The sequence below is a fragment of the Polypterus senegalus genome, chromosome 3, assembly GCF_016835505.1.
Source record: "Polypterus senegalus isolate Bchr_013 chromosome 3, ASM1683550v1, whole genome shotgun sequence".
Lineage (NCBI taxonomy): Eukaryota > Metazoa > Chordata > Cladistia > Polypteriformes > Polypteridae > Polypterus > Polypterus senegalus.
The window spans coordinates 286823557-286849270 of NC_053156.1; positions in this window are offsets into that span (position 1 = coordinate 286823557).

A 25714-nucleotide genomic window follows, 5' to 3' on the forward strand; every position below is an offset into this window, starting at 1 on the left:
GGCTTCACCTGTCGATATCTACAGTATTATATAGTGCCTTTCATGGATAGATAGATAGATAGATACTTTATTAATCACAAGGAGAAATTCACATGCTCCAGCAGCAGCATACGATAAAAAAAACAATATTAAATTAGAGTGATAAAAACGCAGTGCAAGTTAAAAAAATGTAGGGTGGAGAGTATAAGGCAGGTAAAACAGACAATAAGTTTGAATGATGTTAACGTTTACCCCCCCGGGTGGAATTGAAGAGTCGCATAGTGTGGGGTGTCCTCAGTCTGTCAGTGGAGCAGGATGGTGACAGCAGGCTGTCGCTGAAGCTGCTCCTCTGTCTGGAGATGATCCTGTTCAGTGGCTGCAGTGGATTCTCAATGATTGACAGGAGTTTGCTCAGTGCCCGTCGCTCTGCCACGGATGTCAAACTGTCCAGCTCCGTGCCTACAATAGAGCCTGCCTTCCTCACCAGTTTGTCCAGGTGTAGGCGTCCTTCATCTTTATGCTGCCTCCCCAGCACACCACCGCGTAGAAGAGGGCACTCGCCACAACCATCTGATAGAACATCTGCAGCATCTTATTGCAGATGTTGCAGGACGCCAGCCTTTTAGAGAAGTATAGTCAGCTCTGACCTTTCTTACACAGAGCATCAGTGTTGACAGTCCAGTCCAGTTTATCATCCAGCTGCACTCCCAGGTATTTATAGGTCTGTACCCTCTACACACAGTCACCTCTGATGATCACGGGGTCCATGAGGGGCCTGGGCCTCCTAAAATCCACCTCCAGTTCTTTGGTCTTGCTGGTGTTCAGGTGTAGGTGGTTTGAGTCGCACCATTTAACAAAGTCCTTGATTAGGTTCCTGTACTCCTCTTCCTGCCCACTCCTGATGCAGCCCACCATAGCAGTGTCATCAACGAACTTTTGCACGTGGCAGAACTCCGAGTTGTATTGGAAGTCTGATGTATGTTGGCTGAACAGGACCGGAGAAAGTACAGTCCCCTGCGGCGCTCCTGTGCTGCTGACCACAATGTCAGACCTGCAGTTCCTGAGACGCACATACTGAGGTCTGTCTGTAAGATAGTCCACGATCCATGGCACCAGGTATGAATCTACTCCCATCTCTGTCAGCTTGTCCCTAAGGAACAGAGGTTGGATGGTGTTGAAGGCACTAGAGAAGTCCAAAAACATAATTCTTACAGCACCACTGCCTCTGTCCAAGTGGGAGAGGGATCGGTGTAGCATATAGATGATGGCATCCTCCGCTCTCACCTTCTCCTGGTATGCGAACTGCAGAGGGTCGAGGGCGTGGCAGACCTGTGGCCTCAGGTGGAGAAGCAGCAGCCGCTCCATGGTCTTCATCAGATGTAACGTCAGAGCGACAGGCCGGAAGTCATTCAGCTCACTAGGACATGATACCTTTGGGATTGGGGTGATGCAAGATGTTTTCCAAAGCCTCGGGACTCTCCCCTGTTCCAGGCTCTGGTTGAAGATGTACTGTAGAGGACTCCCCAGCTCCAACGCACAGGCCTTCAGCAGTCGTGGCGATACTCCATCTGGACTCACTGCTTTGCTGGCACGAAGTCTTCTCAGCTCTCTGCTCACCTGGGCTGCTGTAATTGTGGGTGGGGATGTTTCTCCTATGCTGGTATCAGCAGAAGGATGGGTGGAGGATGCAGTACTCCAAGGTGAGAGTGGGTTAGGGTGGTCAAACCTGTTAAAGAAGTTGTTCATCAGGTTTGCTCTCTCCACGTCTTTCTCGATAGTAGCCACCCGCTTCGAGCTGCAGACAGTGATAATCTTCATCCCATCCCACACTTCCTTCATGCTGTTATTCTGAAACTTCTGCTCCAGCTTTCTCCTGTACTGCTCCTTCACCACCCTGAGCTGGACTCGGAGTTCCTTCTGCACGCGCTTGAGCTCGTGCTGATCACTGCCTTTAAAAGCCCTTTTCTTCTGGTTCATAAGGCCCTTGATGTCACTTGTAATCCATGGCTTATTGTTAGCATAGCAGTGTGCTGTTCTTACTGGAACTACAATGTCCATACAGAAGTTGATGTAGTCAGTAGTTCATCTATCTGTTTATCTGTCTTTACTAATCTTGACTGAGTGTCTTCTGTTAAAGTGCACACGCATATCTGTAGCTTGCGACAAGGATTATTTTTCAATTTAAGATGCAAAACTAAGTATAATGTAAAGCAGGTCCAGGGTGAATTTTCTCATTTTATAAAATGACTTTTGCCTTGATGGGGCAGGTGACAGTAACATTTCACAATGTCGAGGCGGCAGTTAGAGGAGCTATTGGAAACTGCAAATCCTTTATTAGGTAACGTGAGGCCAAACACTGATGATCTATTAGGCAAGAATTGGTGTAATGATATGGGGCCTAAAATCATCTTCATGCATATTGAGTTCACGCTGTGCAGCCCGACGAATGGAGCAACATTATTGACGAGTAAATGAGGGGGGATGACATAAAGATGTGGTTCAGAAAATAAACAAATATTCTTGCAGCCTATCTGGAAAGCAATTTATTATTTTTAGCATGCATTCCGGATTGTTTTGTCATTTGGTTTTCATTTAAGAGAGACAAATGAAGGCAATATCCATAAGATTAGAGAATTAGAAATAGTAAAAAATAAAGATGATGATAGCCACTTTTTGTGTTATGTCCTTGTTTGTTAAATTCTCACTGTGCTATATAAAAGCCATTGAGAGGGATAAAAGAATGTCAGGTTATATAGCGCCTTGATGTGTGAAGTACAAGTCACAGGAGGTTCTGCTCAATCTTTATAACACACTGGTGAGGCCTCATCTGGAGTACTGGGTGCAGTTTGGGTCTCCAGGCTACAGAAAGGACAGAGCAGCACTAGAAAAGGTCCAGAGAAGAGCGACTGGGCTGATTAGAGGACTACAGAGGTTGAATAATGAGGAAAGATGAAAAGTCTTTACAGTTTAAGCAAAAGAAGAATAAGAGGCGACCTGACTGAAGTGTTTAAAAGTATGTAGAGAATTAGCACAGTGGATCGAGACTGTGACTTTAAAATGAGTTCATCAAGAACACGTGGACACAGTTGGAAACTTGTGAAGGGTAAATTTCGCACAAACATTAGGAAGTTGTTCTTTACACAGAGAAAAATAGACACTTGGAATAAGTGACCGAGTAGTGTGGTGGACAGTAGGATTTTAGGGGCTTTCAAAACTCAACTTGATGTCATTTTAGAAGAATTAAGTGAATTGGACTGGTGAGCTTTGTTGGACTGAATGGCCTGTTCTCGTCTAGAGTATTCTAATGAAGAATTGTAATTAATCCTTTATGCTATCTGGTCTTGATATCAGGAAATGGCTCTTAGTCAGCAGTCTTGTGGGCAACTGGATGCTAATTTTAAGGCTGCTGTTCGACTGAAACATATAATCATAATTCATTCAATGGTTAAAATTTTTTGATATTCGATATTAACTGAATATTAATCACATTCTTATCTATAAAGCAGACAATCTTACAGTCTTGTATGTAAGTTATCATCCATTTGGTGCTTAATAACCACAAGGGGGTGCCAGAGAGCTCCAGACACAGCAATCCAGTCCACAATATAAGAATATTAAATACAATCAAGAGATTTTATTCCACAAAGCACTTTCCAATGAACACCTCTCCAACAATTAGCCACAATCTTTATATATAATACGCAACCGCGGCTGTTCATTTGTCTGTCTAGGATTTGAAATTACTTGTAGCTCACTTGAACTTTTGACCTGAAATTTGGTATACTTATACTGCGTGACGTCTACTATGCACTTTCAGGGTGATGATTGACCTCCAGGGTTATACCTCTTTTGTTTCTATTTTATTTTATTGTAGAATCGAATCTCAGCAGCGGTCAGCAGAGCGGATGTGTGGCGCATACGTACGGACGCCGTTCTCATTCCTACCATCTTCGCCGTCACTTCCTCTACCTCTTCATATCTTAAATCATTCTTGAGGAAGACTGAAGACTTAATTGCCAGCTTAAGTGAAAAAGTAAGGAAAACGTACTAAGTAATTGCAACACAAACACTGACTTAATCAGTTTTAACGTGAAAAGATACCGATGAAAGAAGAGAAGCTGCGGGCCACTAAGGTGGAGAAAAGAAGAGCTGCTCAGGAAGCAGCAAGCGCATCAACCTCTGAGCAAACGAATGGTGGACGTACAGAGAAAGAGGATGAAGACTAGGAATGCTCAAGTCAAGTGTATTCACTACACGTTATCGGGCAGGGCGCCATTACTGGTGTCATATGTAAAGCAGACGGTAACAATCTTGTAGTCTTGTATGTATGTTATCATCCAGTTTATGCTTGGAACGTTTCTGGTGTGCTCCGTAAAAGCAACAGTTTTATCATGAAAAATCCGTAATATTATTTGTTTGTCGTTTAATATCGGTTTTTGTTAACTATATTTTCATCTTGCATTATTCTTATTGTAACAATGTTGCAGTGGTAATAGAAATTAAATCAACCTAATAATAATATTTGCGGTCAAAGATTCTGCATGTAAAAACATATTATTACACCACAAAACAAAATTTAATCTGTCAAGTTATGTTTTTTTAATCATATTTTTCTCAAACAATTATAAAAAAAAATCAACTTTATTTCCCCTCGGGCAACGCCGGGTATTTCAGCTAGTTTATCATATTTCCTTCAAGCATGTTAATATCTTTTTCTATAAAGCAGAAATGACTCAGTAATTAATTTCTAAAAACAAAATAGTTTTAATAATTGTTTACTGATGCATATTAAATTATTTCAGATAGTTTATTAAATATTTTTGTGTAACAGAAGCAACGTTCAACAACCACCAAACCTGCACCTCCCACCCCCCAGGGGGTTTGTTGTAACCAGGGCTGTGGAGTCGGTAGATAAATGCTCCGACTCCGACTCCTCAGTTTCTAGATCTTCCGACTCCGACTCCGATTCCTCTGTATGTATATACTGTGCTAGTGTATTTTCTACATCCATTGAAGGAAAGGAAGGCAACATACATGTCATTTCACCACAGAACTACTGGCTAGGAAGCCAACACTCTACTATAATGCCAGATTAAAGACAAACACAATTGATTGGTGGCCGCAGATTGCGGGTGTCCACATGGACGGGCAGATCCAGCTTGCCAAAAATCTCGACCACCGCCCCCATCCAAAGTAATATGATGCCTCTGTCTGCTGCAGTGGCCGTCTCCTCTGTCAGCCAGCCGCAAGTTTAGTGCATTGTGTCACTCACCGGCCAGCTGATCAGCAGAACGAGCCTCTGCTGGAGACAGGTAGGGAGATCTGTGTTCTCGGCTCCTTCGCCCCTTCACTAGCGCAGCGAAGGGGAGCCGACGGAGCTGAGAACACACCAGATGATTTTTCAGGCGTTTGACACGTGATGACGTGTTGAACGGCCCGAAAAATCGGCAGTGCATCTGTAAATGTACGGGGGGGCTTTAGGCTAGGTTCACAGTTCCCTGTGACAGTGCAACACGACACAATGGAAAGCGGTGCCGCACCTTACCTGTGCATTACATCCCATATAGTGACGCATACAGTCAATGAAAAGCATGCTTCATGGTTACTTGACATGTTCATTTTGTGGTAACATTATGCACTGCATGCATTGGGCTTTATTGTTACAGCAGGGAAGTAGTTCATTATGACTGTTTGTGAATTGGGACATTTCAACTTACTTTTTTAATTCCCATTTAAATTTAGTTCACTTTTTGCCGACTCCGACTCCAGGTACCCAAAATTGTCTCCGACTCCGACTCCACAGCCCTGGTTGTAACATTTGGGAAATCAGTACATATGGCTTGGACTGCTGTGTTTGAAGACAACATACCAAAAGCACTAACAACTAGACAAATGATTAAATGTGGAAAAACAGAAATATCAAATTCAAATGGATGGAAATTTTAGCATGGTCAGTTTGCACTGATTATCGCCCAGTTTTATTGATTCTAGCGTTCTATAGGCTAATAAAGGTTTTGACGAATGTTATAGTGGGTAACAAATCTCTTTAGCGTTGGACCCGAGCATCACTCGGGCTGTAAAAACAGTACCAACAGCGTTAGTCCCGAGTGTCACTCAGGCAAAGGTAACAGACGCATCTCACGCAAGACCTGAGGATTACTCAGGCTGCAAAAATGCCAACAGCGTTAATGTCAAGCATTACTTGGGCAACGCTATAGGCGTGTCTTGCATAAGCATCAGGCCCGAGCATTGTAGACGCATCATCTCCTAGCCTCATAATGGCTTCTCGTAAGAAACGCCTCTTCAGGCAGTGAAATTGAAAAGGTCAGTAAAACCAAAAGTGATTCTGGGAACCTAAAAGTGACACTCGCATCAGTCACACAGGTGCAGTGTGCTGTTCATATTATTATCTCTCTATTATATTAAAAAAGTTTATCGTCTTGTCCACGTTATTCATTCTTGACCACTCCCCTCCACAACGCTTGTCCAATCGTTTCTCCTACTGCGCACATCCCCTCTCCATTCCACCCTGTGACACTCTCAGTGCTAACTCGCCCTTCAATGCAGTCAGTTTTAATGGCAAGGCAGAAAAGCAAATTATCTATTCAAGAATGCTGGATTTTAGATCGCAATAGAAAAGGGCAGCAAGAGCTGATAATGAACATTTTCATTTACTAGCAGCCAAACAATAATGAGATACAAAATGAGCTAAAACATGACCAGCAAACTGTGACCATCATACAATATCTGAAAATAAAGAAAGATGAAGGTCTCAGGAATGTTGATCTGCTCAGGTCCACAAAACATTTTAACAGGGCTGTTAGAAAAGAGAAAATCAACAACTTCGGAAATGTCTGCACAGTGAGAGCAGCAACAAGCCATGGAATTAAAGAACGAGTTTAATTAACAACAAGACTCGCTGCCTAATTAAGCAACTGGTGGGAGTGAATTTGGTTGTAGTCCGAGGACATGACTTAGTTGGTCTTCTGTTGGCTCACTCACTTCACACTTCATTTCTGTTTAAAGAAACAAATGAAGCAATTCAGAGGAATGATGAAGAAATTCTGGGGAACAAATCTTAACAAAAATAAACAAGTCAATTAAAAGATCCCTGATATATATATATATATATATATATATATATATATTGTGAAGGACAGCCGGGTCCCATGCCCGGCAGGGACGCCCCTGCTGCTTATGTTCTGGGGGAGCCTACATGGGCAGTCCAATATCTCCCCTGGGACGCTTGGTGGAAGCCTCCCTGGCCGACGGTGATTCCCCAACCGCCCACAGGGTTCCATGGAAGATGGAGTCCTCCACAGCTTGGTTGGGGCCCGGGGTGGCTGCTAGGGGGGGCTGTCTGCTTCCCACAGCCTGGCCTGACGAGTCTTCAGCCTCACCCAGAAGTGCAATTAGGACCAGGTGGTTAATCACCTGGAGCGCTTCCGGGTGGGCTATAAAATGGCCCAGTCACCACCACTCGATGAGCCAGAGTTGGGAGGAAGGAGACGAAGCTTGTCTGGGAAGAGTGGTGGAACGAGGTGGAGAATTGTTTGTGTTTTGTGCTTTTGGGACTGTGTTTGGGCTGTGTGGCACGGGGAAGACGTGTCCCACAGCTAAAGAGAAATAAAACTCACTGTACTTTTTATACGTGCCTCCGTGTCTTTCTGTGTCGGGACAGGCACCTATATAGCGCCTTTGTTACAATATATATATATGACCCGGAAGCTTGTCATAGGAAGAGTGACGGGCTTCCGGGGTGAAGAAAAGAACTTTTACCTGACCCAGAAGTGATTGAGGATCACATGGACTGGGGATTGAGAACACTTCCGGGTCAGGGATTATAAAAGGACTGTGGGAGCTCCCAGACGGCGAGCTGAGCTGGGTGGAAGGGTGGCAAGGCGTCTGGGAGCTGGAGGATTGATTATTGAATTATTGTGTGTATTTAATGAGTATTGTGGTGAAGAGTGAGCTTTGTGCACTGTGGCAATTTAATAAAGTCAATCTGAGGACTTTTACCTGGTGTCTGGAGTCATGGACAGGGGTTCAAGGGAGCGAAAGGGCCCCCTATCTACCACAATATATATATATATATATATATATATATATATATATATACAGTATATATATATATATATATATATATATATATATATATATATATATATAGGGTGACCTATGTTTATGTATATGACGTTTCACAGGCTGTAGCATTTAAACTACTTTGCGAAAAGTATTGAAAATGACATCACTATGTAGACTGAGAATGGGAGTAACAATGTGTTGGACCGGACATCCCCTGCTGTGTTTGAATACAGAATGACTGCAAATAGATTGTCACTAGAGCAATGCGGACGTTGTGTGTCTTTATACTCCACAACAAACAACTATGTGGTGGTGAAACAGAGGATGGCAGTTGAGTTTGGAAGAAGTGGTCCTAGTGTGCTAACTATCGCAAGAATAAACACAAAATTCAGCATCAGCGGTACTGTTTTGCAAGCGAAGGGAGCAGGCAGGCCCAGGAGTGTGCGTACCGATGCCAACGCAGCTCTTGTGGCGAATGCCTTTCAAAGTTGGGTTCTTCTTCAGGCGTATATCGATCTGGATGGCGCATTGGTGGACCATGCCATGGAGAACAGGGGATGAAAAAAAAGATTTAAGGCTCTTAATGTTCATGTTTCATTATGTTACTTGATAATAACATTGGTAGTTTTCTGACCATAATGCCTTTTCAATCATATACATAAATATGGCCCACCCTGTGTATATATACATATATATTCATTGCATTCGTAGTCTGAGTCCCGACCTGATTGTATGGCTGTCAAATAAACGAACTACACGCTGTGGCGCAGCGTAAAGAAACTTCGTCTCTGACGCTGAGGTCCGAGGTTTGATCCCCTCCAGGGGAGCAGTGGAGTGTGTACACCTGATGAGCCCAAATAAGGGCGAAAAACGTGTTGCGTACTCTTTGCTTAATTTGACAGTAAACTATGCAACATTCCATGATCTGCTTCTCGCAACTGAAAGAGGGCCCCGTGGCGGATGTTTGCCAATTGGCAGACAAACCGCATGTGTGACCTGGTAGGTAACCACCCATATAATCAGGTCGGGACTCGAACTACAAATGCAATGTAATTACTCCGATCTACAGGCTGTCAAATAAACGAACTACATGCCGTGGTGCAGCGTAAAGGGGATTCGTCTCTGATGCTGATGTCCAAGGTTCGATCCCTGCAAGGGGAACAGTGGAGTGTGTACATCTGATGAGCCCAAATAAGGGTGAAACACATGTCTTGTGCTCTTTGCTTTATTTGACAGTAAACTATGCAACATACATATATTTATATATATACTGTATATATATATATATATACAAGGTGTTTTATTTTCATTTCACTTCAACAATTTCAATTATATTGTCAAATCCATTACATAAAATTCAAATAAAAATCCATTTTAATTTCTGATTGTAATGCAACAAAACAGAAGAGACACATTTTGCAAGCCACTGTAAGAAGCCCTCATTAGTTGTGGATGAACTGAAGTGAAGGTTAAAACTGTTCATAAATCAAACTTTTTCTCAGTCATTTTTTCATTTACTTTGTTCATTCTTAACTTTGTCTCAACAGCTTATTTTATTGTTGCTACAGTGATGTCATTACATTGTCATTCTGTTTGGGATATTACCAAAAGAACTGCTAGTTATCGTGCAGTTTCCCACCCATGGAAGGCATTTTGTTGGCTCACAAATTAGACACGTCATCGATGACAATCAGTTTGAAGATCTAGTTGGATCAGATGACACGGCATGGAAGGCATTGAGGGATGTTGTTGAGAATTTTCTTAGCATCCACAGAGCACCAAACTATGTCCAGCTGGCTGACAACATGTTTCAAGCATACAAAATCATGAAGTACATCCTGTTGCTAAATTTTAACATCTGTATTCATACTTGGACCTCTTCTTTACTAAACTTGGCGATGAACCCCGTGAAAAGTTTCACCCGGACATTGCAACGATGAAAAAGCAGTGTCAAAAGCAGGGCAACTGGAAACCATTAGTGGTGTCTGACTATTGTTGGACACCGAAATGAGAAAAATCAGATGCTGATTATGAAAGCTGCGAGCCAAATATATTTAAATCAATTGAAATAATGCCATGTGACAGCATCATTAAGTGGTTAAACACACTAAATTCAATAAAAGTTGACTTCATATTTCTCTATATTCATTCCTATGTGGTACAGTCAAAGTAAAAATATATTTGTGTGTGTGGCATGACGCAGTCTATCATCATCACCATAAATAATTCAAGAAACAAAATGTCTTGTCCATTGTAATGGGTCAACTCTTGTCCTGCATTTGTGATCCCTGATGGGTATTCCATCACAAACATAGAGAAGACAGAGAGAAGCTAGAGCTAGAGAGAATGCTAATTATGGTTATGCATGGTAAAAAGTTGCTACTATATGAACCCATTCACATATTGATTACACTTCCCAGTGTCACCAAATCCAACCTAAAAATAAGTCTATTTCAGTGTTTCTCAACCAGTGGATGCCGATAGTTTGTCACAAGTTGGTATTATTTTTAATGGAAATGGTAAATCAGGAAGGGGAGCTGGGGAATCATTCTGACGATCAAGCTTGACTCAACCCACCCTGATGATCGATCATCAATTATCAAGAGGGAGAAAACACTAACATGGGAAAAAGTGGATTACGACACCGAAAAGGTTGAGAAGCACTGATCTGTATGTATGAGTAAAAGAAATGATTTAATAACATAAATGGGAAGCAATATTGATTGCTCTTTTGTTTATAAAGTGAGTTGATCATTGAAGGTAAAGATCGAATGTCCAGGAATGGATAACAATTATAATAATAATGTCAACAGTTATTTTTCTTTGTCCCTCTTTGCTCAGACTGATTCAAGTTGTAGTGTCGGTCTAATCATTTGTGGCAGTTCATTAATCTCTGAAGTAGGCCGAAGCCAAATCCATCCGGCGTCTCACTTCATCTCCCTGATGGCACTCCTCCTCTGTGGTCAATTTTCAGAAGTCCAGCCCTATTTTTGGAGGTCAATCCAGAGGACAAATGGGTTAGTGTTTGTTTGTAAAGCATGTTGCGTCTGCTCTAATTTGAGTCACTGCTGCTGGAAAGTACGGCGGTAAGGAAAAGGACGAATTTGCTCAGGCTGGAGTAGTTCATTTTCTTCTGTCTCGTTATATCTTTAAATGATGTAGAGCCAGCATGAGATCTAATTTATGACTGATCACAGGCACATCCACACATGTCATACAAATCAATTTTGGCCTTGGTGGAGCTTTCCAAGATTCACATTAAGAAAATGACAGAAAGATGGCTGGTTGGCAGTGATAGAGTGGGAAGAAGGACATGTCGTGAAATAAATTAGGCAAATGTGCGAGAAGACTTCCAGGCCTTGGTTTAAATGCCATATGGAGGACAGGAGAACATGGAATCTAAGGAACATGTTGTGATTGGATTTAACTCTTGGTAGATGTCCGCTAAAAGCTTTGAAAGAGTCAAGCTTGCTCACAAATCATATACACTAAGGTCAATCAGCATTGGGTTATTAGCTGGGCCACAGTAGGGCAGTGTGGCACGGCACATACCTCTTGTATGGAGATGGAAACAAGCTAATTAAAAGCAAATAACAATCCATATAATCAAATCAAACATAACAAAACTAAAATCAATTAACAAAAAGCCATAATGATGGTGCCTTAGATAAATGTTCAAGCACACTATACTGGACGTTTTTATTGAAATATATAGTAAAATAAGAACTTAAAAGGCTGATGATGAAGCTGATTCAAAGACTGAAAATGTTCAAGCCACATTTGAACTGCCAAGTGATCAAGTAGCTTCAATCAAGTGAAACTACACTGACGTTTTTCAAGCAAACCATACTGAATGGTTCAAATAAGTACTCAATCAAGCACTTGTGCTGAAATTTGTATTTAATACTTTGCATCTTTGAACTGAGACAAGTGAAATCTGCTAGGTATTGATTTAAACTCTGAATCTTTATTGATCTGGGTCTTCATCTTTGACTTAATCTCTTTGAATTGACCAAAAACCAACTTAAATGAGATTAGCATGGGAATCAAACTGGAAAAAAAAGAACACAATTTCACAAGATACATTTTAGGGTTTGCAAAACTCCACACAGGCAGCACCCAGGCAGGAAAATCAATTGTTTTTAGATTTCTTTTATGCCACTAGGGTTTTTGTTGAAATAAAATAATATTTTATTTTGGTTTTGTGCTGTTTTAGATTTTTCATTGGTATTTTGGTTTTCTTAACCATTTTTATTTACTTTTAATATTTTTATTTTTCATTTGGTATCGGCCCGTTTCCTTCTTTACATGACACCAAAGACTCATCACATGGCCATGACAGTGACATAAGCAGTAGTTGCGGTCTAAATGGATGTGTTTGGCCTCACTGGATACACTTGGCACAGTTAACGGCTTTCTTTCAAGTTGGCCCAGCGTTTGCTTCGGCTTTGACTTCTGTTTTTCTCTCATTGCCACTGCCACTGAGAATCTGGCATCGACCATTTCTTTCCATCTGATTTTAGTGTGCCACTTGAGTTTCTTTGGCTTGAGTACCTTTTTGAGTTTTTGATTTCACCTGGCTTGGCCTTCACAATGATTCATATTTGTGTTATGAAGTGAGGTGATGATTAGTGAGCAGCAATATGGTTTCATGCCAAGAAAGAGCACCACAGATGCGATGTTCGCTCTGAGGGTGTTCATGGAGAAGTATAGAGAAGGCCAGAAGTAGTTACATTGCACCTTTGTGGACCTGGAGAAAGCATATGACAGAGTGCATTGAGAGGAGTTGTGGTATTGTGTGAGGAAGTTGGGAGTGGCAGAGAAGTACGTAAGAGTTGTACAGGATATGTACCAGGGAAGTGTGACCGTGGTGAGGTCTGCAGTAGGAGTGACGTATGCATTCAATGTGGAGGTGGGATTACATCAGGGATCGGCTCTGAGCCCTTTCTTGTTTGCAATGGTGATGGGGAGGTTGACAGACTATTAGACAGGAATCCCCGTGGACTGTGATGTTTGCTGATGACATTGTGATCAGTAGTGATAGTAGAGAGCAGGGTAAGGAGACCCTGGAGAGGTGGAGATATGCTCTAGAGAGGAAAGGAATGAAGGTCATTAGGAACAAGACAGAATACATGTGTGTAAATGAGAGGAAGGTCAGTGGAATGGTGAGGATGCAGGGAGTAGAGTTGGCAAAGGTGGATGAGTTTAAACACTTAGGATCAACAATACGGAGTAATTGGGATTGTGGAATAGAGGTGAAAAAGAGATTGCTGACAGGGTGGAATGGGTGGAGAAGAGTGTCAAGAGTGATTTGTGACAGACGGGTATCAGCAAGAGTGAAAGGGAAGATCTACAGGATGGTAGTGAGACCTACTATGTTATATGGGTTGGAGATGGTGGCACTGACCAGAAAGCAGGAGACAGAGCTGGAGGTAGCAGAGTTAAAGATGCTAAGATTTGCATTGAGTATGATGAGGATGGACAGCATTAGAAATGAGGAAATTAGAGGGTCCACTCAAGTTGGAAGGTTGGGAGTCAGAGAGGAGAGATTGTGTTGGTTTGGACATGTGCAGAGGAGAGATGCTGAGTATATTATAAGTACGGTGTTAAAGATAGAGCTGCCAGGGAAGAGGAAAAGAGGAAGGCCTAAGAAAAGGTTTATGGATGTGGTGAGAGAGGACATGCAGGTGATGGGTGTAACAGAACAAGCTGCACAGGACAGAAAGATATGGAAGAAGATGATCCGCTGTGGCAACACCTAATGAGAGCAAATAAAAGAAGAAGAAGAAGAAGCTGGCAGCAGAATACTGTCCTGATAGTTACTCAGACTTAAGACTATAAAGCACATCATTACACATCACGCCAAGCCTGACTCAGGCTTAACTGAAATTACATAGAAATCCATGCCTGAGTCACAAAGTGACAAGGAGGTTAAAAGACCATTGCACTACTATAATCCACTCAAAACTAATTCAGTTCCTCCTTCCCCATTGACTTCAAAGCATTTCATCTAGTTCAGTGAAGTTCCCACTCATTGGTGGGTGTAACAGAGCAAGATGCAGAAGACAGGACGATATGGAAGAAGATGATCCACTGTGGCAACCCCTAATGGAAGCAGCTGAAAGAAGAGGAAGTTTATAATCTCTTAATTTCAGGATTTTATAGAAGTGGGGCAACCATTTGGTTTAGAGACCTAGGCAGAGACTCTTCATTCTAGTATTATTGATCCTGATTTTGTGGAAACCTCTGTTCTACTTATTGTTGTTTCGTACAGATCTGCACCCCAACCTGCATTTGCTGTGGTAGCTGTAGTTTATAAGGAGGCACACTGTGCTCCAGTCCTGTCACTTGGCTTTACTGCAGGATTTCGTCATATGCCCAAACACTTCTGTGGGCAAGGTGGGTGTTCTGATTGATCACCTTCTTTAATTTTCTGCTTCTTCCTAAAGTGTTTGCATTATTCTATATGTCTGTTATGGGATCTTCAACCCCAAGGAATCCATTTTTGCCATTAATGTTTTTGTTTTAAAGCATCCTGGACAATTTTAAACTTATAATGTTATGCCATGATTCCATTTTCATTCTCCAGTATATCTTGACATTTATGTTACTAGTCTCCATGGTTACATTCCCAGAATTCTGCAAAGCTGTGCAACGTGCAGTGTCTTTATCGTAGCCATATAAAGGTTACCAAGTTCTCCTTCACAATATTTGCATTTGTTGTGATTGTTTTTGTTGGATTGTTTCTTGTTAAATATTTAATTTCTGACTTCCTGACCAGGGGCCTCATGTATAATGCCGTGCGTAGAACTCGCACTATAACATGGCGTAAGCACAAAAGCCGAAATGTGCTTACGCACAGAAAAATCCAGATGCAGGAATCTGTGCGTACTCCAACTTCCACGTTCTTTCGTTACATAAATCCCGATCAGCGTGAAAACTAACGCTCGTGCACGCGCATTATGTAATGCCCCAAATCCTCCCAGAATTACGCATATTTGAATATGCAAATCAATATAAATCGCCCTTAAGCGCAGCCTTCTGTGAAAAGACAATGGGAAAAGCACGGGGAAAATGTAAGAATTTCAGCGAATACCAAGTGGAGGCAAAGGAAAAACATACTATTTGTTCAAATAAACCGTGGTATAATCAACAAAATGAAGTTGATCGAGTGACATAGCGTGTTGGAGAAACTTGAAAGCTCACATTCACAAAATCGCACAGTGCGGAAATAAAAAGAAGTCACATATCAAAGTTGCCGTGAAAAGAAGAGTTGTAAGCCCACTGTCTGAGTGTCATATGAAAGTTTATTAGGGTACAGAGAAAAAAGGCACACGGTGGGGAAAAAGCACGAAATGTCAACTTTAATCTCGAATTTTCCACTTTAATCACGTAGTTTATTTTGTCATTTAGTAGAACATTATAAACTTCATCTTAAAATCGTTTAATTAACCAGTTTCTCAAAATTACATCGTAATTAAAGTAGCACGTTAAATGCTTTGTTTTGTATTTGATCTTCTACTCGTATGTGATCTATGTGTGTGAATCACTACTTGCTTCTTAAACTGGCTCTCTTCCTCCAACTGGACACAGAGTCCATTACATTTGTGATATTACAGCTCTCTGAATAACTAAAATACTGAGATGTATACGTGATGTCATTTTCATGATGATAGGAGTTAAAGCACGTTATTAAACATGTGTTTCATGAGCCTCGTGCTCATGACAAGCATTTATCTTTTGTCGAAATTTGTCGCTGCGTTTTTAGCTGTGTTGTTATTTTCTCTTTCTGTTTTATATTCAATATATATTGGCGTGGCCGCCCAAGAGTCCTTGCTTTTCTTTCCCCAAGTAACCGATCGCCACACAATCAGCTCTGTAATAGAAGTTAAACCATCTGTGAGCTTAGCGCCGATTCTTCAAAGCGTTTAAAGAACATTGAAATATCTTCGTAGTACATGTTTAATTATTCTATCCTTCACGACACTCCCAGTGAAGAATATAGATTATTTAAATGAAGTTAAAGTTTTATGTGTATAATTTAACAAACATATTTTGCTGCATTTCACCTTAAAATGATATCGTCATCATATGTAAATACGCTTTATAAAGTGGCCCAGGTTGTGAGATATTATAACTGTAGTGCAAGTTTACAGTGGGGTGATTGTACTTATAAGTACAAACCGTTCTACAAGGAGCAATTGATTGAGTGCATTTAAAGTTCTTGGGATTAAACTGTTTTGAACCGCGAGGTCCGTACAGGAAAGGCTTTAAAACATTTTGCAGTGGCTGAGACAGCGTGTCCTTAAAGCTGTAGCTGCTGTGATTCACACTCAGATACAGTGATATAAATACTCCGAGTCGTGCAGTGAGAGTAATATGGAAAAAGATGATCCGCTGTGGCAACTCCAAACGGGAGGAGCTGAAAGAAGAAGAAGAAGAAGTGAGAGTAACAACGCTAAAGCAGTTATGGTATTTGGAATACTATGGCTGTTCCCTGGACCATTATATTGTTACGAGTTAATTACAATCAGATGCATTACACTAATAAACAATATGCGGTTAGTTTCTGTGTATTTATAAAGCCGCGTCATGAAAATAATGAGTAATCACACAAGAACAGTACCATTGCTTTGGCGCTGGGTGCCGCCAGTTTGCAAAACCGAGCGGAGAACTTGCGTACGACAAGGCATGAGGTACTGTGGAAAAGTGCGTGGCTTTATGCCAAGTGTAGGTTTTATACATCGCGATTTGAACGTGGAAAAGTTCTTACGCAACATTTCTGTGCGTACGCACTGTTTATACACATGATATCCGATATGGTGTTCCACAAGGCTCTATCCTGGGTCCGCTGTTATTCTCAATCTATATGCTTCCGTTAGGTCAGATTATCTCAGGTTACAATGTGAGCTACCACAGCTATGCTGATGACACACAGCTGTACTTATCTATAGCACCTGATGACTCCGACTCTTTCGATACGCTAACACAATGTCTTACTGGTATTTCTGAATGGATGAATAGTAATTTTCTCAAACTAAATAAAGAGAAAACTGAAATTTTGGTAATTGGCAATAATGGATTCAGCGAGGTTATCAGAAATAAACTTAATGCACTAGGATTAAAAGTTAAGACGGAAGTAAAAAATTTAGGGGTAACCGTTGACTGTAATCTGAATTTTAAATCGCATATTCATCAGACCACTAGGACAGCATTTTTTCATTTAAGAAACATAGCTAAAGTTAGACCTCTTATATCATTGAAAGATGCTGAGAAATTAGTTCACGCGTTTGTTTTCAGTCGACTAGATTACTGTAACGCACTCCTCTCAGGACTACCCAAAAAAGACATAAATCATTTGCAAGGAGTGCAGAATGCAGCTGCTAGAATCCTAACTGGGAAAAGAAAATCCGAACACATTTCTCCAGTTTTGATGTCACTACACTGGTTGCCTGTGTCATTCAGGATTGACTTTAAAATACTGCTTATGGTTTATAAAGCCTTAAATAATCTCGCTCCATCTTATATATCGGAATGCCTGACACGTTATATTCCAAATCGTAACCTTAGATCTTCAAATGAGTGTCTCCTTATAATTCCAAAAGCTAAACTTAAAAGAAGTGGTGAGGCGGCCTTCTGCTGCTATGCACCTAAAATCTGGAATAGCCTGCCAATAGGAATTCACCAGGCTGATACAGTGGAGCACTTTAAAACACTGCTGAAAACACATGACTTTAACATGGCCTTTTTATAACTTCACTTTAACTTAATACTGATACTCTGTATGTTCAATTATTCATAATAACTATTCATGGTGGCTCTAAAATCCGTACTGACCCCTACTCTCTCTTCTGTTTCTTTTTCCGGTTTCTTTGTGGTGGCGGCCTGCGCCACCACCACCTACTCAAAGCATCATGATGCTCCAACAATGATGGACTGAAAGCCAGAAGTCTACGTGACCATCATCATCAGGTCCTTCCATGAAAATATGATGATTTATGTTAGGTAGAATGCCCAGAGGGGACTGGGCGGTCTCTTGGTCTGGAACCCCTACAGATTTTATTTTTTTCTCCAGCCTTTGGAGTTTTTGTTTTTCTGTCCACCCTGGCCATCGGACCTTACTCTTATTCTATGTTAATTAATGTTGACTTATGTTTATCTTTTATTGTGTCTTCTATTTCTCTATTCATTTTGTAAAGCACTTTGAGCTACATTTTTTTGTATGAATATGTGCTATATAAATAAATGTTGATTGATTGATTGATACATGAGGCCCCAGAATCCTTGTTTTTTCCTTGATTTATTGAAAGATCGACTTGATTACTTTTTAAATGAACTTAGCAGATCTGTGGTTTACATCTCCTCTCCTGGGGCCTCATGTATAAACAGTGCGTATGCACAAAAATGTTGTGTATGCCCCTTTCACATTTCAATGTATAAAAATTAAACTTGGCATAAAGCCATGCACATTCTCACGCCAGCTCAAACCATTGCATACGCACGTTTTCAGCTCAGTTTTGCAAACAGGCGGCACCTAGCGTCAAAGCAATCCAACTGTTTTTGGGTGGCTTCCTTTTATTTTTTAGATTCACATCTCTGACACAGCTTTATCAAATACACTGACATTAACTACATATAATTTTTTTAGTTTAAAGCATCTGATTGTAATCAACCCATAACCATATAATGATGCACGGAATGGCCAAACTATTCCAAATACCCTAGCTGCTTTAGCATTGTTACTCTCAGTGCACCATTCAGAGAATTTTAACCCACTGCATCTGAGCATGGAATCACAGCTCTACAGCAGCTACGGCAGATTGTGTCAAGAGCAGAGAGAATTATTGGGGTAGAGATTCTAGCAAACGCTGCCTCAGCCATGTGCACAGTCTATTTGAACCTCTCCCATTCAGCAAACGCTTCAAAGCCTTTCCTCCATGAACCTCATGGCCCAGAAGCTGTTTCGTCCCAAGAGCTCTAAATGCACTCAATCAGTCCATCAAGTGCTCCCGGTAGAACTGTTTGTACTTATAAGTGCAATTGCCTCACTGTAAACTTGCATTACAGTTGTAATATTGCACAACCTGAGCCACTTATGCTTTCATCTTCTTAATACGCTACCGTGGCTGTTCGTTTGTCTGTCCAGGATTTTAAATCACCTGTAGCTCGTAAACCTTTTAACCTATTGACCTGTAATTTTGATATCTACTATCCACCTTTGGGGTGATGATTGACCTCCAAGGTTATTGCTCTTTTTATTTTTATTTTATTTTATTGTAGAGTCCACTCTCAGCAGTATGGCGGCTGTGCGGTGCATGTGTACGGGTGTCGTTCTCATCCCCTACCAACTTCACTGTCATTTCCCCTACCTCTTCATCCTTGAGCCAGATTGAAGACTTAAGTGCCAGCTTAAGTGAAAAATTAAGGAAAAGGTACCAAGTAATTGCATCAAAAACACTGACTCAATTAGCTTTAACACGAAAAGATGCCAACGACAGAAGAGAAGTAGCGGGTCACTAGGGTATATTAAAGAAGAGCTGCTCAGGAAGCAACAAGTGCATCAACCGCTGAGCAAACAAATGCTAGACGTTCACAGAAAGAGGATGAAAACTAGGAATGCTCAAGTCACGTTATAACTGACGTTATCGTGCAGTATGCCATTACTGGTATTGTATATATATATATATATATTTTTTTAATCTTATTATTATCATTGTTTTTGTTGTTGTTATTTTACCATTTTATAGGAAAATATGTTTATGGAGGATCTGCATATCGAATCTCATTGTACCATGAAATAACAATAGAGGAATTCAATTCAATTCAACAGAAGAGGGTGCATATTTACAGATAATGTCAACTGGCTTCTAAGTTGATTTAGATTTCCAAGCACTGTCTTCTTAGAGCTCTTGATATCATTTTAAAGATAAAATGTAGTAAAGTAAATATATATTACATTATACAGATACATTTTTAACTTCATTTCAATAATGTATACTGTTATTAAACATGTGCACACGGTTGACAGTGGTAGCAAAACCAACTTTATTCAGCTTGAAACAGGTACAGTACAGTTATTTATTCTAGTGGGATCTACCACTCTCCTATACACAGACACAGCAGTCAGGCAGGGTCGTGGCCAAGTAATACTGTTCCCTGTATTTGTAATGTTCCATGCACAACCCATCGATGACAGGTGATTATAGCACGACCACGGTTGGTTCGGATTTGCTTTCGCTGTGAGCTGCTGCAGCACTGGGAGCCTGCAGTTGCCCCAGTGACAGATAAACTCAGATGCGACAATCACGATTCGGAATGTTCTTGAGCATGTCGTCCCATTGCGCCAATGCGGGGAGTCCAAAAACAAGTTTAGAAACCTCACTATATATATATATATATATATATATATATTTATATTGTCAGGGATGCCAGGGGCAACGACCCGGCCGGGACGCTGTGAGGGACCGGAAGAGGGTCAAAGCCCACCCTGGATCACGTGGGGCCGCCTTCCTGGTTGTTCTGGGGGCCATGGGTACAGGGCATGGAAGCTCCACCCTGTAGGGGCCTGTGGTCACCGCCAGGAGGCGCCCCAATGCCTTTGGGACCTGTTACCCCAGCACTTCCGCCACACCAGGAAGTGCTGGGGAAGATTTAGGACGGCACCCAGAGAGCTGCCGGGAGGACAGCCGGCACTTCCACCACGCTGGGGCGTGGCCAAGGGAAGAATGCCAGGAACACCTGGTGCTCATCCGGGGACTGTATAAAAGGGGCCGTCTCCATTCATTCAGCGCTAGAGTCGGGTGGAAGGAGGACAAGGCAGAAGAGGTGTGGAGGCAGCCCGAAGACAAGGCATTTGTGGCCAGGACTGAGTGAGAGATGGGGTTTGTGCACTAAGGAACTGGGTCTGAGTGACCATATTTGTAAATAATTGTGTAAATAAACGTGTGGTGGTGAATTACAACATGTCCGCCTGTCTGTGTCCGGTCGTTTCCACAATATATATATATATATATATATATATATATATATATATATATATATATATATATATATATATATATTGTGAACCCGGCCCGGACACAGACAGGCGGACATGTTGTTAAAACACCACCACACGTTTATTTACACAGACTATTTACAATACTGGTCACAAAGACCCCAGTCCATTGGTCACTCAGACCCCAGTCACGTGCACAATTACCCTAATCACACACAGTCCTGGCCACAATGCCTTTTCTTCGGGCCGCCTCCACAGCTCTCCTGAGCTTCGTCCTACCACCTCCTGACTCTAGCCTTGAATGAAGGGAGACGGCCCCATTTATACAGTCCCCGGATGAGCACCAGGTGTTCCCGGTATTCCTCCTCTAGTCCTCTAGCCACACCCCAGCGTGGCGGAAGTGCCGGCTGTCCTCCTGGCAGCTCTCTGGGCACCGTCCTAATTCTTCCCCCTAGCACTTCCTGGTGTGGTGGAAGTGCTGAGGGAACAGGTCCCCAAGGCATTGGGGCGCCTCCTGGCGGTGACCACGAGCCCCTACAGGGTGGAGCTTCCATGTCCTGTACCCGTGGCCCCCAGAGCAACCTGGAAGGCAACCCCCACGTGATCCAGGGTGGGCACAGACCCACATCCGGTCCCTCATGACGTCCCGGCCGGGTCATGGCCCCTGGCATCCCTGACAATGTATACTGTACAGTATATTGTAACCAAGGTTGCCGATAATTCGCTGACTGTGACGGCAGTGGCAGCTGTGCAAAGATTTTTATCCACCAATAGCCAGCAGCTGAATGCTGGCACTGTGATAAACAGTAGAGTAATGCAATTGCCCTTCAAAAACTCTCTCTTAGACAGTCATTTCAATGGGAGACAAGCACACTTTTAACTCGCCCTCTACGGGATCAGCTGCAGGTTGGTTGCATGATGTTTAAAATATTTAAAGCTGAGTGTAGCTGCATTTACCCAAAATTACTGTTTTACTTGAATTTTTACTAAAGCTTTTCAAAACATTTCTGAACCATTTTGAAATAGTCAGAAAACCGTATGCCTATCTAATTTCTTTATTGAAAATGGGTTTTTTAAGTCCCTGAGCACTGGGACCCATTCTAAGCAATAATTGACTTAATTAACACACTGTTTCTTAGTTAAAGCAAGAAAGTTCTATCTCATACTAACTTACAAGGGGAAAAGACTATACCATTATCTATGGTTATGAAAGAAATTTATATTCTATTAAAATTAAGAAAACACCAATGTGAGTTTGTCTCAAAGCTTTAATTTTCTAAGATTGGCTTTTACGCCGAGCATTGACCTGTCCATTTGCTCAGTCTCCTCTCCTCTTTCCTCTGGACTGCGCTTGCCTCATTTGCTGCTTCCAAGCTGCTAAACATGCTCAACAGAGAAGGCTTTGTGTTCTTTTGATCTGAAGAAAGGAGCTTTAACCCGTGTGCTGAAGAAAAAACCCTATTTTGAATAAAGCCTCAAGGCTTTTCCTGCCTTCTCAGCAATAAAGTTATTCTTTCCTTGAAAACCCGGGCTCATCTTCCTTTCTCTCGTGCAACTCTGTAACCGAAACTTGAAAATATGTGTGTGTATATATATATATATATATATATATATATATATATATATATATATAGTATTGTGATGATTATTCTTCTTCAAAAGAATGCTACACAATACAAAACAAAGTTTTGGGGACCGTCCCCATATATTGTCGTCCAGACAATTAAAAAAGAGAAGAATGATTCAAAGTCTCAAAACAAAACAATGAACAGTTTTCTTGAGTCAAAATGGCGACTTTATACAGGAAAGGATTATGGGACAGGAAATGGTTGGCAAGAAGTGACGTTGAAAACAGGAACCGGAAACAACGTCATCATGATGGGACGGAAGTGAGGTGGATTGATGGAGCCGGAAGTGACGTCATCATGGTGGGCCGGAAGTGACGTCGTCGCAGCCATTTTGGAATCCGGAAGTGGAGGAATTATTTTTCTTCAAGTTTTCTGTTGAGCAAAAGAGATTCAGGTAAGTACCACGTGACAACCCTCTATCTCGCGATGTTTCACTCACCTTTAGGCTCTTTGACTGCCTCCTAATTGCACATGTGTGACAATATATATATATATATATATATATACACAGTATATTATTTATTTCTTTATTTATTTTTTGTTTACAAGAAATTTCCCAGGACATTACATGCTAAATGTAAGGTGTTTGCATTTCTTTGTCCACTACGTGGTCAACGATTTTTGAGGACAGCAGCTAGTAGGGACACTAAATGCTTGCAATATTCAGGGAAAAAGGTGCGAGAGTAGCCCAATCTAGTAAACAGATATGGCAAGTCTTTCAGATCCCACAATAAAGCAATGAGGCAAAGCTGTACTCTCACTGAATGTGGGCAGACATCTGCAGAAACAGTTAGGAGGTTCACTTTATAGGAACAAATGTTGATCAGCGAATTTTACTGAAGCATTATGCGCACTGAATTTGCTGCTCTCACATTTGCCCTTGTTCGCCGAGTTATTAACAGATAAATAGTCCATTTTCGGAGAACTATTTTCACCAGCACTCTATAACTCTTTGGAAAGTCAGCGTAACATCCCCCGGAGCTGATCATTTTCATTACAGACTCTGTGGCACTTAGTTTGTGGTAGAATAGATACGTAAATAATGCAGGTTCTCAAAATGTTATTTTTATGAAACATATACAGCATAAACAACGGGTTATTTCTGCTTGTTGCCAAATTTGCAGGTCGATCTTTGAGTTCCCTATGCATGCATAATTAGCCACGTGGAAATAAAAAACAAACCCTGAAGGAGCCTGGAGCTCCCCTACCTACCAAAACACTGGATACTCTATGAAGTAATAATAATAACAAAAGATTTATTACTATTTACAAGCTGTTTATATCTTTTTCATAAAAGGGTAAGTGCACAGCATCAGCACAGAAAGTTTGGAGAGCCTTCAGCGCGACTTCAAAAAATAGAAAGAGCCAGCAGCTTCGATCATGACACGCCACTTTGAATTTTCTGCCTTTGAAAGATCGACCTATTTTTTCTGACGTGTGACTACGATTTCAGCATTTCCACTTTGTTTTGATGAAATATCTGATTGTGTCTCTGACTGCAATGGTTGGTAGTGGCTGCCACACAGCTCAAGTCGCTGTTTTGTCCACAATAATCGGTCAAGTGTTGTTGGCAGATGTTTCCCTTGCCCTCGGGGATACTTCAAAGACGATTGCACCATTACAATCCAGTCAAATCTAGTTCAGTTAGTCCTTCTGCGTTGACTTTAATGCACATCGCCGAGTTTGGCAATTTTCGTGAACACTTCCGTGATTTCTCCAAACTCAAGGAGAACTGAACATCGTGGAGATCGCTCACTACTAATAAAAACCAGCATACAGGCCAGTGGGACATTCTCAGGAGATGCTGAAAAGAATAGAAACACTTTGTTTAAACTCATTATCACTACTCAAGATCATTAAAAGACAATCCCTGCGGCTAAACAATAATACAATAAATAACAATAATAGAAATAATAGCAATAAACACGCAGTGTAAATTATTTGGAGTTCCAAAGACAGGGTGCCCGGTCACCTCAGTTAGAGATTTCTGACTCAATGATATTCTTCCAGATCAACGATCAAATGGGATACTACCTGAGATCTTTTAAAAATGGGACAAAAAAAAATCACCTTCTTCTATTCTATTAAGTACAGAAAAGGGAAATAGTTGTGCTTCTCTGTCCAAAAATTAAAATCTGCACCAGTTTTACAAGCACTGATGTTGCTGTCAAAACATTTACATACAAGGAAAATCTTAATAGCTAAGTAATAGTAAGTCCCCAAAGATCATCTTCTAAACAGGTCCCCCAAGGCCTACTCATCATATTTTCCATGAGAAAGTCACACTTAAATTGTCCCAAAAGCTGTTACCGGCCCAAACATACCAGGCTAGTGTTCTGTTTTATGAGAATTTTCTATTAAAAATAATTCAGATTTAAACTCTCAAGCTCTCTTAACATGCCCGGCAAACTCTGAGAAACTTGCATGGCACCGCTGATTGACCATTTAAACTGAGTTCCCCATCACAAACAAACTCCGGAAATCAGTGTTTAACATCTTCAATTACAGTAAATTCAGAAAGAATTCAAATCCCTTCACATTTTGTTATGCTGCAGCCTTGTGGCTAAAAACATTTAAATTCAATTTTTCCCTCATTAAGCAACTCTCAATACCCCAGAATGACAATGCGAAAATGACATTTGTAGAAATGTTTGCAGATTTATTCAAAACAACAAGACTAGAATTTGCCATGGACACAAGTGTTCAGACCCTTGGCTCAGTACCTAGCTGAAGCCCCTTTGGCCACGATTACAGCCCCTGGAGTGTTCTTGGCTCTGACACATCAAGCTTCTTATACCTGACTTGGGGATTTTCTGCTATTTCTCTCTGTAGATCCTCTCAGGCTCTGTCAGGATGGATGGACACCATCAGTGGACAGCTGTTTTCAGGTCTCTCCAGTCCGAGTTTGGTCCCCAGTCTGAGGTCCAGAGCACTTTCATTAAAGACATCCCTTGTGGGATGAGATCAGGCTTCCCAGGCAGGGGGAAGGTGTCCAGAATCCATCCATTGTTCCTCTCGGACCTCC